The 18,630-nt window shown below is 45.1% G+C and overlaps 1 protein-coding gene across 4 annotated transcripts in view; it reads left to right on the forward strand.

Annotated features, from left to right (window-relative positions):
* The window catches only part of ADGRG4 (adhesion G protein-coupled receptor G4), a 1,842,483-nt gene that overhangs the window by 1,659,183 nt on the left and 164,670 nt on the right, over nt 1-18,630 (forward strand). The window lies entirely within an intron of this gene.

Consider the following 18,630-nt stretch of genomic DNA (forward strand, 5'->3'; position numbering starts at 1 on the left):
CTTGGCTAAATTAATTTGCATGTATCAACATTGAAAATTATCCAGTCAAGACGAAATTTCTTTTCAGAAATCATAAGATGATGTTTGGAATAAAAATTGTTGCGTTCCCAAAATATATTTGAAGCTTATTAATAGTATGACCTTGATGCCAGGGCCTTCAAGCTATAGCTATTATTTAATACTTATGTAAAGGCATTCCAAAATGACAAAGCCTTTTTGACATTACTGCTGGCGGTCTGCCTGATGCACTGAGGTGACCATGGCTAGTAATCTTGAATGGTATGGCTATTAATGCAATCCTGTCTAATGTAGTCACTATTACAACCCTAATAATATCAGTTGTTCATGATTATTTTCATTGATCATAAGTAACGCTTATTACTGAAAAGGCTGGAGACCTCTAATCTAGAGCCAGATCAGGGAGTAAGGAAAAAAAATAAAAATTAAAAATTAAAAATAAAATGATAATAACACAATGTTATTATCATTTTATTTTTCCATGCAGAAGCCGTTTTTTGGGCGGGCTTGTCTGTCATTACATCCGCAGGGGGAGGAGTGGTAGGCACACCAAAGTGCGCATGACAGTTTGACCGGCCATCTTGGGTGCACTTAGCATGTTCAAGGTGGAGAACATGCACAGGCTCCCACTTCCTGTATGAGGGCAGGCTGCTCAAACCATTCATGACACTGCTGTCCTGCTGGTAATAGCAGCGTCATGATTTGCTTAGGGGAGCCTGTGTCCTTCCTGCTTCCGGGAAGAGAAAAGGAGGAGAGACGACTGAGGAGAGATGGCGGACGAGCAGAGGTAAGTGACATTTCTTCTTTTTTCCCATCCTCCGTCCCGCTAAAAAAATTGCTGCTTATTCTTTTAACATAGAAACTGGTATTTACTTTCTTTTCTCTGGCAGCATGGTAAGACGATGAGCTACGAGACAATCTTGCATGTAATTTGAAAGGAAAGGATTATGGATGTCATTTTTATTTGAACACATAACAGCATTTAAATACCTGTAAATGAACTGTACAAATATTTAATCCGTTAGGAAAAACACACAAGGCAGATTTTTTTTTTGTAATTCTTTATTGTGATGGAAACAAAGATTTTAATAGGATCAAAACAAATCAAGACATATGTCTGGGTGATGTGAAAATGATAAATATTCACTAAAACCTGATTCTCACACATTATCATTTGCGCCTCCCGCCCCTGGCCTTTCATGTAGTCCATTTTGCTGTAACCGAGCGCTAACTATCCCTTTGCTCCGCAACATCCTGACCCCAAAATAGCCGCTTAACCAGGACTGAAGAATACAAAAAAAACCTCTTGGCAGCAATTAAATGTTCTGTCATCTCATAGCGGACACACAAATGCCCCCCGTGATGTCCTCGGACCGCTTCCCTCTCCCGCTCCCCCACCAGGTCATCTGTAGACTTTGTTGGTGAAAGGAGTGCAAGCTCGTACTTCGCTCCGCAACGCCTGACCCCAAAATGGATGTCTAGTCAGGACTGATCCTAAGAAAACCCTTGGCTGCAATCAATCGGGGGCACCCTGAAGTGAGCACAGGAAACTCTTGACCTCCCCCGAGCCCAGGGGACCGCCTCCCGCACCTGGACATGAGGAAGTTCCTTTTATTGAAACAGAGGGCAAACTGTTCTTATGCTCTGTTTTCACCTGACCCCAAAATGGCCTCAGGTCGGGTCCAAAGAAGGAATCGAAAATAAAACACACGGTCACAGGCAAATTCCTGCCACAGTGTTGCAGACACACAAGAGCCCCAGCCTGATATCCACAAACCGCTTCCTTGCCCAGTCACCACGGTGATCCTGATCAGGACTTGGAGCTCGAGCTGTTCACAGGCTACATTCTGCCTGAACCGAAAAGGGCCGCATAGTCAGGACAGCCTCGATCAATAATCCACAACGTTAGTGCTGCAGTCAATTCTGTGCCACCCTGCTGTGAGCCCTCGAGAGCCATGGCCCACCTCGATCTTGTTTCTGCCGAAATTGAGTCCTCATACAACCAGACTGAACCTACTGCAAAGCCCTGCAGTGCCTGACCAAAAATGGCCGCCTCATTATCATTGGGGATCTATCGGATCTCTGCTTAAGGGAGCCCAGACTGCCAAGGCCACCAAAGATCTACAAGTTGACTCTAAGGTAACCTGAAAAATGCGCTACATCCTTCCTGGATTCTCATATCGTCCAGACTGCGCAGGTGAGCCCCCTCACCCTGATTGCTGATTCACCTCGCTCCTGGGAACCCTCTCCTCTTAAATACAACTTTGACCCCTTACATAGTTATTAACTCTGTCCACGTAGATACCGTAGCCCCACTCCTTCCTGCTACCCCACCGACGAGGCACTGTCCCGAGGGCAGGCTCATTAATTCCCTAACGCAATGTCAGTATTACTGCGACGTTAGCCCGCCACATCCTTATCCTGCACCCCATTATATTCACTGGGCCCGACCACCTGGGGTTTCTCCCCTTAGAATCTGGCCGCATAACTCGTAAATCTCTACAGCCGGACAACAGTACTGCCCCACTCCCCTCCAGAAATTAAGCTGACTCAAGCTCCCCTGCTCCCAATCTCTCCCTGCCCCATAAGACTGCGTTTCAGCAGCCAACCAACCCAATACATATAGAGCGATCTGACACTGCTAGCAGTCCCGTCCGTAGCCACTACCCTCCCCGTCCGCTGTATTACTAGAACAAACCCAGCCCAAAAGGAACTTGCCCCACCGACATCTTAGTTATAATGCCTTTTACCACGACAACCTCCCCCAACCCCCTCTCCTCACCCTACATAAAGCGGCACAGCCTGAACTTCTTCTCGATCACCCTCCCCCCAACGCTCACCCAAAGCGGAAAAAACCCTCAAACACAAACTGATAAGGCAATTCCCTGAATCCCTTTTGGCTGACATATATCACTGTTCTGCCAAAGGGCAAGTTAAATTGGACCTCATCTTTCACACAGAAAGGCCCGGCAATTGGAACTCCACCCTTAGAGCACAACTCCACATTACCAAAACCACCAAGATTCCCCATAGCTGCACTCTATCATTCTCTACCCCCAACCACCTGCCACACTATTGGAACACCTCTGTGACCATCTACTCCAACAGCACAGTCCAGATCCAAGCCAACAATGCCAAACTTGAGGCTTTTGATCTCCTCTTCCCTTCTCTGCGGACTAACAGCACCCACGTAGAGCCCTCCCTCTCAACGCTCCCCATCCACCCAGGCAACCACTCCCCCCAGCAGAACACCCTCCCCATTCCGCCTCCCGCTATCACAATCACCTACGCTCCACCTCTAACCCTGTCCAACTCCTCCACCACCAAGTACAGGGTGCCCCCTCCTGCACTAGTCCATCCTCTGGAACAACCCCCTGGGCAGAACCCCCCCAAACACTACTGGGCGACCTTAATACACACCCCAAGTCTCCAAATCACCTGCCTATACCCACCTGCAATAAAAAACAACTACCACAACTCAACCCCCCTCACCCTACGCCTTATCCTTTAACCCAAACTGACAACACAACTACCACCAGAAGACAACACAACATTGTCAGTTCTTCTCCTCGCAGAGTAGACTCTACCCAGAAGCTTCCCACCTCCCCTCAAGAAGAGACAGGCCGCCGTCTCTCCCTTATTGAAAGCCAAGTCGCCATTATAATACAGGGCCTGAATCACATCCTAACCAACCCCGCGACACTCCATAATCCCCCCTTAAACACTCACTCTACTCCCATCTCCCCATCCCCACACACCCTAGGCTTCCCAAGGCCCCGCTCCCTAGCCAGTCCTCTTGCCCTTTTTCGATCCATGCCCGAGAATGAAGAGAACTATGGAAGTCATGTCCACTGAGGAAGCAATTGAGCTGGCCTCCTCATACACCACCCCCTCCACTCACATCCTGCAATCCACGATTCAGCTAATCACCGGATTCAGATGTGAGCACTCCATCCCGAAACCCCCTAGACCCCCAGCCTCCCTCATCAACATCCCTACTGTTTCTCTAATGACTGAACCAAAAAAGAGACTCCCCGCACTAACTGCATGCTCATAAACTGCAGATCTGCCACGAAACATGCCACAGAGCTAGCAGAATCCATCCTTAACCATGACATAGATATAGCCTTCATCACAGAGACCTGGCTCAATGACTCCTCTCCTCCTATCTTGGATATGCTTGTACCCCTGGGCTTCTCTATCATCAACAAAGATAGAAAAGACCAAAAAGGCGGAGGCTTGGCAATCATTCACAACAACAACCTGTCAGTGACCAACATTGATACCTTCAATTACAACTCCTTCAAATGCCTAACTGCCAACATCAAAACCACTAACAACAATCTACTACACTGCCACCTCCTGTATCATCCCCCAGGCAACACCGTCACGTTCACGGAACACCTGTCAGACCTGATCGCCCACTGCTCTCTCAGAGATAGCAACAACCTAATTCTGGACGATCTCAACCTCCACTGGAATAATGAAAACAGCGCTCCAGTACAAATCCTGAACGAGCTATTACATTCCAACAACCTTATCCAGCACTGCTCAAAAGAAACTCATAACAAAGGGGCAATCCTGGATGCCATCATCGCCCAACACGACACAATTACAATAGACCATATCCTTCGGGTCGACTGGTCAGACCACCACCTAATCCTATTCCACATCTCGCAACCGATCATGTGTCAATCTTCCAGCAAAGACCCCCTACATGGTCAAGAAACCTAACGCAGATCAACACAGCTGACTTAGAAGAACAAATAAGCACCCTTCTGCCCATCTCCCCGGATGGCCTCTCAACTACAGAACTCATAACCCACTACAACACAACCATGTCCTCCACCTTAGACCAAGTAGCTCCAATGAAACTGAAAAAACCCAGGAACATCCCCTCCAGATCCTGGTTCAACAAGGACATCAACGAGGAAAGGAGGCAACTTAGAGCCACAGAATGCCTCTGGAGAAATAATCCCTCCTCTAGCCTTTGCGCAGAACTCAAAACAGCAAGAAGAAAGTACAAAAGACATATCAATAATGAAAAAACAACTTTTTCTGCATCGCACTGGACAAGGCTAAAAACAGGCCAAAAGAACTCTTTAACTTCATCAAAAAAACAAACGTCCAAGCCGTCTACTGCCCATGTCCAAGCCTCCAAAAACTTATGTGACACCTTTGCCAACATGTTTAACGACAAAATCATCAAGATTGAGCTATCACTTGACATCATTCTCCATCCAGCCAGCAAAAACTGTACCCCAGCAATCAAAACTACCTTTAGCGTGCGACCCAAAAAAACCTGGAGATCCTTCGACCCCATCCCTGAAGCTGAGATTCTCAATTTAATCTCTTCCTCCAAGACCTCATCCCACATCCTCGACCCTATACCCTCCAAAATGGCCAAAAAGCTGAAACTCTCCCTTGCACCACTTTGGTGCGAAATCATAAACAGCTCCTTAAAAACCGGCATCATACCAGATTGCCTCAAAGTTGGCCAAGTCACACCACTTCTGAAGAAACCAGGCCTAGACACTAACGACCTGAACAATTTCAGACCTGTCTCCAATCTTCCCTTCCTAGCCAAAATCCTCGGAAAATGCGTTCTCCGACAACTGAGCCAACATATTGACAATATTAATCTGCTAGACCAACACCAATCAGGCTTTAGAAAGGGCGGTAGCACCGAAACTGCAATCCTCAACTTTGTGGATGACATACTCAATTCCCTTAATCCGGACCATTGTTGCCTACTCATCCTCCAAGACCTGTCAACAGCCTTTGACACGGTGGATCACAGTCTTCTCATCAAGGCTCTCAAAGACCGTCTAGGTGCAGGCGAGGTGGTCCTTTAATGGTTCTCCTCCTTCTTTCAAAATTGCTCCCAAAGCATAAAAATCAAATCCTTTACGTTCGTCCTTCTCCCCGTTAACAGAGGTGTCCCCCAAGGATCCGTTCACTCCCCTCAATTGTTCAACATATATATAGAACCCCTCACCACCATTCTGAGAAAAGCCAACATCCCCTTCCATCTATATGCAGATGACACCCAGATCTACTTGGAAACCTCCTCCATTAATGACATTCTAAGACTCAACAATACTGTCAGAGACGTTCAAGAATGGCTATCAGCAAACACCTTAAACTCAATCAGGGAAAACCCGAAATCCTCCTCATCTCCAACAAGGAAGAAAACCCATAAATCGTAGAAAGGCTAAAAAAAATCGATACTCTCAAGGGTAATCTCACCCTGGCAAACTCGGTAAAATCATTTGGTACAGCTCTCTCCCACCTAGCACCACTCAAAACAACCCTCAATGCAGTTGCCAGAATGGTCACAGGAGTCAAAATATATGACCACATATCTCCCGCACTCAGAGAACTAAAATGGCTCCCAGTGGAAATGCGTGCCAGCAAAAGTACTGCCTGCCTCACGCACAAAGTCCTGCTCACAGGAAAACCGGAATACCTAGCCTCTAAACGTAAGAAAGCCGGCCAGGCTAGAAGCCACAGGAGTTCCAACTCCCTCCTACTCATCCCCCTGAAAACACGCAAACAAAAAACCGCAGCCCGCTCCTTTGCAGAAAACGCACCCAAAATCTGGAACTCCATCCCGGTTGACATCAGAACTACCCCCTCCTTTGCAAAATTCAAAAGTCCCCTAAAAGTCCTTTACCACAACCTTTACCTCAACCGTGCCTTCCTGAACTGAAATCCGTGACCCACAAGCCTCCAATCGGCAGTCCCCTGGCAATGCGCACCCACTGCCTACCTCATCCCATCTCCCCAACCCATCGCCATGGTTCTCCGCCGCTCGGAGAAAGTTTCACCCTAAAACTTTGTCCATACATAGAGATTACCTCTAGATCTCTCTACCTCAATGGCGCATCTCGGACCCCTAGACCGCTCTACCCCAATGGCTCACCTCAGACGCTCAGCACATTTGTAACTTTTGAACACTTATGATTACTTATATTTTATTCCATATCCTGTATTTGATTTCTCTCCCTCCTGCTGTAAAGCGCTCCAATGCCTTCAGGCCAGCGCTACAGAAAAATTCTTAAATAAAATAAAATGTCTATGCAAATTTAGTGGGAATTTTAATGGAAAATGCGCTATCTGTAAATGACAGAATGCTACCACACCATGCTTTACTCATATATTTGTGACAGTGTGCTCTACAATACACTGGCTACATACTACACCCTTAACACTTGCCTGCAGAATGTTTGTGATCCATTTGCTATACGTGTTCTTTGTGTGACAGTGGGACGTTTCACAATCCATAAACCTTCAGTGATGTGTCACTGATGGCAGCACCCCCACTCTGAAAATTGTTCCAACATCACTCTCAAAATATGCATGCTTTTCAGTCAAACAAACTTGGGAACTATGCTAAAAAAAAGGGACTCCCCAACAAACACAAATATCCTCCCAAAGCAAACAGGCTTTGATCACCACATTCTACAGAGGTTGGTCGCCCTCCTGGCCAACAAATCACTTCCAATTCATATGAACACAATCAGATCACATCATATCCTTGTGCCCTGCTGCATGGTTAGGGGTCCTTTCTGTCCCTCGTCATCTGCTTATGTACACCTGGCCAACAGGAGCATTAAGGCCCATCAGTGTGCTGTTAATAGGAAAGTCTATCTGAATTATCAACTGACAAGGAACTCATGTCACTAAAAGACTGCCTCTAGAGCATGAAGGCTTGGATATCAACAAACCATCGGAAGGTGAACCCCCTAAAAGAGAGGCAGACTTGCTTTAAATTCTTGAGCACACGCCAGATCATATAAAGTTCATGTAAACAATTTATTGCACCCAGGTTCCTTCCGCGTTCTTTATTTTCTTAACTTCTTTTACCCAGCCAACACGTGTTTTGTCACGTAGGGACTTCCCTACGACTTCTTCAGGGCTGTCTTCCTCTTCCTTAGAAAGGCCAAAATTCACCTCATAACTGGTTTTAATTCCGTCCCGGGGATCACCATCAGTGTTTCAACATCTAAGTCAATCCGTATCAGGTAAATCACGCCTTCATGTACTGGGTCCAATCCCCCTTACGATGAAATCAGAGGTGTTTGATTCCTCTCAGCGAGTATGCTGTTCGAACATTATTCCGGCATGCATGTTCTGTGCTGTCTGTGTTCAGATTGGCGGAAGAAAATAAAGAACACGGAAGGAACCTGTAAGCATTAAATTGCTTACATGAACTTTATATGATCTATCGTGTACCCAGGGTCTTGGGGGCATATCATCAAGGCGGCGCAATAAAATGATCGCCGCTTTTGCGTCCGTTTTAGGGCGAAAAGCGGCGATAATTTTATCGCCTTATCAGCAAAGATATGCTATCACGTATTTTGCTGACTTAGCGCCCGTTACATCAACACCCAGCTTTGCATCGCTAATGAGATGCAAAGTGGGTGTAACACACAGATATTTCCAGGGAAATGTCGCTAAGCGACATTACTCCTACTATCAACCTGCACGCTAACCTGTCCAGCAATGATAAAAGGAGCGCTAACCACGCTCATCGCAGGTTTCTTTACGCCTGTTTTTCCTTTGACTAAACAATGTTAGCCAATGGGTGGTGAATCATAGGGCTGAGACCACCCAGCCCTATCAACAAGGTATCGCCTGTCCCTGTGCGTTTATCGCTGGATTTCCAGCGATAATCGCACCTTTTTGCTACTATCACTGGTTTACTTATCGCAATTGAGATAAGCGTTGCTGATAGCACGCTATCTCGGCGATATAAACCAGCGATAGCCGGTGATAATTATCCTCACGCTCAGTGTGTTTAGCGATAATTATCGCCGGCTGTTGCTTATATGCCCCTAGGTTTTATACTGAAATAAAGATCCTTCAGATCTGTATTTAAGGAGACAGGGTGATTCCTCCTTCCCTTGGAGCACCGCAACTTACACTGGGGCCTGTCATACAAGCTCGTGAAAAATGAGCGCCATAATTACCCGTATATATATTCACCCAATTGTGTTCTATATTGCTTTAAAATCTGTAAATAGATTTTGCAGCATGCCTTGACAGTGTGCGGGACCTGGGGAACACAGCCTCCTCTGAACCCACCCCTTCCGACGGCCGAAGCCCTGTCACAACCAATGTGCAATTTATAATGGCACTTTATTAGAAAGATATTGGTATCGTTGCATCTCAGTTAGCCTTGACAGCTGTTTACGAGTGATTTTTTCCTGCATTTTGTGTGATAAATGGTTTCTAATGCCTGATTGCGGTTCCTAAAAATCAATAAAACGATTATAAAACGGACCAAAGACCAGGCACCCTGTCACCATGTCCTTAGATGAGGCGGTAATGAAAGCAGGTTTCTGTCAGTTTCAGGCCTTCGGGATAATTCAGAATACTTGCTGTTAACATCAGAAACCACAGTAGAAAACAGGCAAGTGGCCTCTAGACTAGATGCGATATGGTCCCCTATAAAAATGTTCATGGACAGTCGCAGTCCTTCGGGAAAACCTCATCTCATAATGGTCAAACTGCATTAGTTCGGTATTAAAGTCCCTGCACTGACTGACTCATCATCCGTGCGCGAGCTCAGTTGGATAGTTAAAAGTGAGTCAAATCAACCATGCTTTTGCGGCCCAGTTTTACGAATCTGATTTGCTCAGCTGATGCCTGATGGCTCTGAAGGCGAAACATAATCATATCAAAAAAGAGGATATTCAACTATTTCTTTTTTTTGCTTAAAAAATATCCATACTAAAACTAGTACTATTGAAAATAATAATAACATTAAATACCAGTAAAAATAAGATAATACCTATCAGCGGTAGAGGTACTAGTAGGAGTGGAGGTAGTTGCAGTACTAGGAGTGGTACAGGACTCTGATGAAAAGCCAACATGGAGAGTTCAAAGAGGATGTGAACAACTTGCTGAATTTCACCTGAAATGTAATCGATAATTTGACAAATATTGTTTTTGAAGTTTTTAAATTTGGATTCATTTTCATTTGTTGATTAAAATAAAAACACGGGCAGTGGAGGTCGTGAGAGGCGCAGCATTGCTGAAAATACGAAACATAGGGCCAGATGTACGACCATGTCTTTTAGCGACTCGCAAATAGCGCTCTATTGTAAATCGCAATTTGCGAGTCGCTAAATGCCATGTACAACAGTGCCCGAGGCACTGTTAGCGATTCCTAATGGGGTCTCAAATTGCATGCCTCATGCATATTAATGAGGCACTCACAATTTGCGTCCCCATTAGGAATGGCTGGCCCTCCCAGGTATGGTGGCCTGCTGGGCTCAGCAGACCTCCATGTCTGGGACTGCTTTTAAATAAAGCAGTTTTTTTAAATGCAGCTTGTTTTTCTTAAAGGAAAATGGGATGCATTTGAAATAAGAGAAATTAAACGTTTTTGTTTCTTTTTAAAGGGCATGCCGTGGTCCCTGGGACCACTGCCTGCCCCTAAAAAATATGTTTCCTGCATTCCCAAAGGGGAAGGGGTCCCCTGTGGACTCTTTCCCATTTGCGAGTGCTTTACCACCCTACTGAAGAGGGCAGTAAATTGCGAGTGTTTTGCGACCGCAATTGCAGCCGCAAAACATTCTGACATAGGCCTCTGACTCGCATTAGGAAGGGACGCCCTTGGAACGACCCTTCCTAATAGCAACTCGCAATTCGTATTTAGCCAGTCGCAAACAAATTGCGATTCGCTAATTAGGAATTGTACATGGCCCTATTAGATTTTGCATGTGCTAACGGGTCGCAAACTCGTTTGCGCATGCAAATTCGGCTCGAACATCTGGCCCAAAGAGTATAAGTAATGATGAGCTAGCCAGCAGTGCAGTGCTTTATTTGTGCAGGTGGTTGCAGGTGCTTTGGGGTTTGAGGAAATAGAGAAAGGAGGAGGGACAGAGAAAGATAGGAAAAGAGTGACACAGAGATAAATCGGGTGGGGAAAAAAACTTGCAAGAGTGAGCAAACAATAAAGGAAGTGAAGGGTGGTGGAAAAAATAGGCATGAGGTGGAATCAAAGCTAAGCAGCCTTTGTATTCTGCCTTTGGTAGCATAGCGGGGGCTCGCATGGAACACTGTTGCCACTGCACTAACTTAAACATTGTGAATTGAGAGACAGATGGCCTTATGTGAGTGGGAACAAGAATAGGTCTGTCTGGGATTTTAAAGCTGTGAATCAGAAGCAAACTAAATATTAGAAGATCATGTGATTGTTAAGAACGTGAAGATGGGGTAGATACGGAGTGGTGGAGAAGCGACAGTGTGGTTAAATCCAAGAGGCCATTAGGAGGTGGTGAAGAACAATGTTATAATGCGAGTCAGAGTACTTTTAACACTTCTATTTCCCACTCTTAAATTTTCCATCCCTTATTCACACCTTCACTTTGGGAATTGTACACTCTTTTTCTACTCTCCAACCCCGGCTCCTGGACATTCTGTGCAGAGCCCCGAAACTGGTCCCAGGATGCTTGTTTCCAGGTCAGGGAACACCTGGCTTGGCAGTTTGGGCTGGACTTTTCCCATGAGGCACAGGGTCATGACTGGTTTGCATATGGCTGGGTCTGAACTGGGGTGGCGAAGTGAGCTAAAGAATGATGATGGATTCAACCCAGATCTGTGACTGGGGGTGAGTGTCTGAAAAGTTTCAGCGCTCCATCCATCATCTCCTGGTGTTGGCTCAGTACAAAGAATTACCACTCTATTGGAAAGCTAAAGTTGTGCCATCATCCTTAGGTTTTTAGGTTTGGGTCAGTCTGATAGAGCGCGCGAGGCCACCCGACCAATAGTTTTCGCCGTTTCCGGCTTCAGGGCCCATATACTTTCAAATCACCATATACATCGATCAGGTGACTTCACGAGCTCTACCAATTTGTGTGTGTGTTCCCTACTATTATTTCTCAGTGCACCCGACTTACCATCCACCGATGCGGGTACCTAATGACCACAATGAATCAGGGAGCTAGCTGTAAAAGGAAAGGCAGCAAAATACAAACCCAACCAATAACATTCAAAATACTGTTTGAAATGACCACGGACAACGGGAAGTTTTAAAATGTTTATCTAAAGTTCATTTGCTTCATTCATAAGGTACATCAATATAAGGCAATCAATAACCAAGATAACGTAAATGAGGTAACTGTAAAGAAATAACGACAGAGTAATCATTGAAATACTGATATAAAATGTAACGAGAAGATACTATGCTATTCAATAATATTTAAGCATGGGCGGACTATGTAGGTATAACTACAGGAGGGCCTATAAAGAGTAACACGCTTCACTTAAGGTGAACGGGCCTTTAAACAATCTAGGCAATGAGGTTCTAGACCATATCAGAAAATGACAAACTGCAATGCAAAATATAATTTCTAACAAGTGAGAAGACATAGGAACAAACTTATGGAAAAATGCAAATGACTTTCAATAGTTGCGGAAAGACATGGAAAAATAACATATGCAATGGTAAACTTTATTGAAGCAAAAGTTAGAAATTCAGAAGGTGCAAGATTTAAGAGGTTCAGAGCAATATTTACCTAGAAAGGTGTGGAAACCAAACCCTGGCCACGGGTCAGTTAAGGACAGGAAACCCTCAAGGAAGGATACCCCTCAAAGGACAGCAGGTGCAGAATGGACACCCCGGATAGGACAGGATACCCTCGGATTAGGAATCAGGACAGGACCTCAGGACAGGACAGCAAACCCTCAGGACAGGACCGCTCAGGACAGGACCGGAACCCACAGTTCGGAAGCAACGCCTGCGCTCCACCCGCTCTGCAGTTATCGATCAAGACCCCGATTGGGTCAGCGAACTCCCAGCAAAGTGCTTCGCCAGCACTTTAAGGTTCAGTAGAACCTTAGTCTATGGTCAAATTCGGACAGAGTGCTCCGCAGCGCTCTGTATCTTCAGTCACCTATTGAGTACGATGGGTCAGTGACAGGTCAGCTAAACCAGACAAGTCGGACGGTTCCCTAGGTGAACCCAGGGTAGATATACAGTTTGGGGACAGTGTACCACCCCCCAATGTTGCAAAGTGTCAGAATCCCTCAATTTCGATTGGTCCTAAGGTAGGATTTGGGTAACACACCAATCACAATTCAACATTTCAAGCCTGTATTTGCATGTTTGGGCACCGCCTAGTAAGATTGGGGTTCCCATGAGAAGCTACACGGCAAGCAGCAATACAATATTACATTGTAACATATAAGGAGCCACATTCGCTGTTCTCGCAGGGCAGAGGTGACTTTCTCAGGAGCATCTCGCCCATCGCTGCCAACTGGCCATGTTCCATCAGTCAAGGTCTACTGTGCTGCCAAAGTTGCGCAGGCGCAGAAGGGACCTCCAATATGGCTCTCTTCTCACTCAGACCCCCATTCCCCGCGGTACATGAAAAGTAAGCGAAAACAAATTAATACATAATAATGTCATCATGAAAACACATCACAGGGTTTGTACTTTCTACTTATCATTATAAAATATACTTATGCGGTTTAAATGTTAGCTACATTGATACAGACACAAGAGCAGTGGCACGCGCAGTACCACATGATGAGCACAACTATGGATTACGCATGCGCATAAATTTCCCTCCACTTCTGCAGACGCGTCAGGACACGTGAGTGTGGCTGACGCATGCGCAGTAACTAAAATACAAGCGGCGGCCATTTTAAAGTACACGGGTTAAATGTATTAGAAATACACGTAGGCAAACTTCGCAAACTTTGCCTAAACAAAAATAAACGTTAGTAAAACATACGTTTGTTACCTTATTACACATAAACGAGGTTCTTGACTTCGGCAAGCCGCAAATATGCGAAGCTTTGCTTCATCAATCCCCTCTTTGATGATATTTACTATCATCACAAAAAATGGTACCAGATGCCAACTTTCTTTCACACTTTATATAGTTCTATCTCTTCCAGCAATCGTTCTAACTTTTCTCTCTCAGTTTTAGTAGGGTGAGAAGTCTTCACCTTTTTGTATATCTGATCATTCACTTCCTCCAATTCAATCTCATCCACACTCCGTTTCAACCCTCTTGCATTTACCTCGTGCTTCTTGGTGTGCTTACGGCATTTACAACAGATAAAAATGAGAAATATAATAAGACCTATAATACCAATTGGCATCAGTATCTTGAACAATAAGCTTTTACCTACGCTAGCAAGCCAATGACCTACATTGGAGAGACCATCTACCAGTCTCTTCCAGGCACTATCAACCTCGAGTGGTTTGAGTTCCTTTGTCAAATTAGTAATGTTTTTCACATATCTTTTGATCTGTACACTTTTATCCGGAATATAAGTGCAACAATGTTGCGCCTTCAACATCCGGCAGACTCCGCCCTCTTTCGCTAATAAGGTGTCAAGAGCAAGTCGATTCTGCAAAACCATTGATCTGATCGCAACCATTTCGGTATTGACCAGCAGAAATCCATGAGCTGTTTCAGTAGACAGCACATCCACTATAGTAGACAATTTGCAAATTCTGTGAGTGTTCAGAACCACTCCCACTCCAGGTATCAGTGCACTGAAAATACTACCCATAATTTCACCTATACTTTCTCTTTTACTACGCACTAAGCCATTAGTATCTTCATTGCTTCCAGCTTTTCCATTCACATGGTATATTTTCGGGAAGACAATGCCAAAATAGCAGCTTCCATACCAGTGATCCGGCAATTTGAAATAAGCCTTGTCCCCACAAATATAATAAATTCCAGGAAACACGGGCTCTGACCCATTTTTGAAACCCCAACCTCCAATTACCTTGTAATTATGTTCGCATTCACTGGAACCAATGAAAACATTATTATAATAGCTAGTCTTCTCGCGGTGAAGACATAGCTTGCCTTTCTTTTCAAAATCCAGCAACAGAGCAGGTCCCGCCCCACCATTTGAGGTGCCTTCCATGTTCTCTGCCCACTTTGGCTTTTTCTGACTTTCGTCATTAGCCTTCTTTTGTATTTTAATTCTTCTTTTCTCTGCCATGTTCAGGAACATCTTTTCCTGTTCACGCAAAGAACAAGTCAAGTTATCTCTGTGCGCATCAGCTATGTCAATGTTACCTATAGTCAAGAAGTAGTCTCCCATATATCTTATGGTGTCGCTTTTGGTATGTACAGGATTCAAGTTCCCACGTATAGGAAGTTCAGAAAAGATTACGTCATTATTAGAGTAATAGTACTGTAACGGTCCTCTTTTGTAAAATAAACTAGCTAAAATGCTACAGGAGATTCCATATGTCAATGGCAAGTGATGGTATGTCACGCCTTCGGCCACAGAAGTAGGTAGCTTCATGCAGACATAGCAATCTTCAATTTCCATAGTCTCTACATAGTGTATTAACAAGTTTGCAAAAACATTTAAGTGTGTCCTGTTCTTAATTCCATGATAATGTAGTCCTCCCTCATCTGATGCTTCTAAGTTTCGTTTTGTTTGTCTCAGTGCTCTCTCATGTCTTGCTACACTCTGTGTTGTCAACTCCTCACTGTCTGTATTTACAATTTCAGTAGGGACAATGTTAGTATCTTTACTTACAGTGAAGGGTATAAAGATTGTTAGTCCTATCCAAATTACTATCAGTACTACTATACTACATATACACACCTTGCAGCACGTTTTGCAACGACTGCAACTAGGTCTACCATTCACAGTTGAATCAGACATTTCGGCTCAGAAGAAGTTTCTCGACCCCTCTTTGTGTCTTTACACAGCTAGCTTACTTTGTGCAAATTCACGGTGGTTCGTCTTCTTCTTCAGCAGAGTACTCAGGGACGGGCTCTCCGTCGCTTACGTCAGCTATATCAAGGTCTTCAAGTTCTTCCAAAACGAGTGTCCATTCAGGAGACTTGTACTTCTTGTTTTGTCTTTTTATTCGTTCACTCCTTCTTTTGGAAGAGTTTTCTTCTTGCTCTGCTATCCGCGCACTTCTCCTTGCTTCTGCACGTTTTTCTTCCACCGTCTTTATCCTTAGCCTTAGTTTCTTTACGAACCTAGGCTCAAGGTTGTTTCTTTTCTTTAGTCTCTTAGTGGGTACTTGGACTTCACCTTCTTCTCTTATCCTCTTATTCTCTTTAGCTTGTGGCAATTCTGCTTCACTTTCTTCTTCTTCTTCCCTTATCTCGCTAGTTCCAGGGCTAGCATCAAATTCTTCTGCCTGGTTACTAATCTGGCCTTGTTCAGGAATATGTTGTTTTTGGCTTTCGATTGTCTCTGTTTCTGATTCTGTTTCTGTTTCCTGAACCCGTTCTTCTAACCCTATCTGATCCTGTTCAAGCACTTCGATCTCTTGATTTTCTTCTGCTCGAACTATTACTCTATTTCTAAGCTGTCCCTTATCCACATCAGGTGTTAGCGGAGGTGTATCGAACACCTGTTCTGTCCCTGTCTGACCTTCTCCTTCCTCAGTTTTGATGTGAATCTCAGGCGGCTGAGGTTCTTCGCCTGTGCCTTGCTTTTCCTGACTAATCCACTCTCTACCTTCACAAAGTCGCTCTCTTGTTCTGATGGGATCTTCGGTCAAATCAATCATCGGTATCCATTCTTCTGGCCATATGCTTGGCAGCTCGTCATCAGCTACTCCTGGCTCAGCTTCCTGGACCTCTTCAGCAGGCTGGATTCTTGGCAGTTCGTAGTCAACTACTCCTGGGCCAACGTCTGCTGTTCCTGCAGCCTGACTGGTGCTGGGCTGCTCGTTGTCAGCTGCTTCTGGTCTGGCTCCTGCAGAGTCCTCTGCTGGATGCCCTTCTTCTTCAAGTTCTTTGTCTGGTAATACCTTCTGGGTGTGGCCAGCGTGGATCCACTGGGGAATACCTGCGATCTTCACTGCAGTGGTTGTTACCAGGATTACTTGGCGTTTCTTTCCCCACCTTGGTGCCAGACAGCTTGATCGGGTGTGCTTCTTTATTTTAACACTGTCTCCTGGAACCAAGCTGTGGAGAGGAGTCGTTGGATTGAGGATGCCGTCGTCTCCAATCTGGCGAGAGATAGAACGCACTTGGTCACCCAATCTTCTGCAGTATTCAAGCACCAAATCATCAGTAATACTCAGCAGTTTGCTTCCTGGCACCCATGCTTGTCTCATCACTCTTCCCATAATGATTTCATGGGGACTTAGGCCTGTCTTGCGGTCAGGAACACTTCTCAGTCCCATCAGGACCAGGGGCAGGGCCTTCACCCAGGTCATGCCAGTTGCATCAGTCAGCTTTGCTAGTCTGTTTTTGATAGTTCCATTTACTTGTTCCACTATTCCAGAAGCCTCTGGATGATATGCACAGTGAAGTTTCTGCCTTATTCCAAAGGCCTTACAGAGTTCAGCCAGTATTTCATTCTGAAAATGTCCACCCTTATCTGATTCAATAATGAATGGCACCCCGAATCTAGGTATCAGTTCTTTTAGTAAACACTTCGCTACTGTCAGTGCGTCACTTTGGGGAGTAGGGTAAGCTTCTACCCATTTTGAAAATACGCAAACAATGACAAGGACATATCGCTTCCCTTCACAACGGGGCATGGTGATGAAATCAATCTGTATCCTTACAAAGGGACCCCCTGATCTCCCAATTTTGCTCAGCTCAACCATTGTCCTCTTGCCTGGGTTCATCTGTTGACATGACAGGCACCTCTGGCAGAGGGACTCTGCTACTTTCCTGAACTTCTTACTGTACCAAGTCTGTTGAAATACCAGAATCATGGCATCCCTACCAATGTGTGATCCTTCGTGTATTAATCTTGCCATTGTGCCAAGCAAGTGTCGGGGTAACACAGGCATACCAGTTGGGCCCAAAATTACACCATCCACACGTCTCGGTCTACACCCATCCTCCTTCCATTTTTCTCTTTCTTGCCAAGGAGCCGACTCCTGCCACTCTCTCACTTCATCCCAAGTAGGCACTTCTTCAAACACTTGAAGTTGGCAGCTGGCTCCGATCCCCCCTCGTTTAGGATTAACGATATAGTGATCTCTGGCGCACCATTGGGCCACTCGATCAGCATAATCGTTTCCCAGTGATACTTTGTCCATGCTCTTCTTATGAGCACCGCATTTTACCACTGCCAGTTCCTTGGGTAACTGGATGGCCTCTAAAAGGTCATGAACAACTTTTGCATTCCGAATGGGAGTACCTGAGGAAGTCAGGAATTCCCTCTGTAGCCACAATTGGCCAAAGTCATGCACAACTCCATAACAGTACTGACTGTCAGTATACACTGTTATGCGTATGTTCTTCCCAATTTTGCAAGCTTTTATCATAGCAATCAATTCGGCTACTTGTGCAGACTTGATGTTATATAGGTAACCTGCTTCTTCAATTTTTGTTAAAGAGACTACTGCATAAGCAGCACTCAGGCCTCCAAGTTCATGTCTTAGACAGGAACCATCTACAAACAGCTCTTTATCATGCTCAGGCAATGGCGTTTCTTTTATGTCTGGGCGTGGTTTGGTGCTGAACTCTGTCAGATCAATGCAATCATGTTCATCATCATCCCCACCTTCCATTTCCAGGGAGTCGGGGAGTAAAGTGGCAGGGTTCAGAATACCGCACCTAACAATGCTTACATTTGCTGCACCCACAAGAATCCTCTCGTATTTAGTCAGCCGACTAGGGGTGAGATACT

The sequence above is a fragment of the Lissotriton helveticus genome, chromosome 4_1, assembly GCF_964261635.1.
Source record: "Lissotriton helveticus chromosome 4_1, aLisHel1.1, whole genome shotgun sequence".
Lineage (NCBI taxonomy): Eukaryota > Metazoa > Chordata > Amphibia > Caudata > Salamandridae > Lissotriton > Lissotriton helveticus.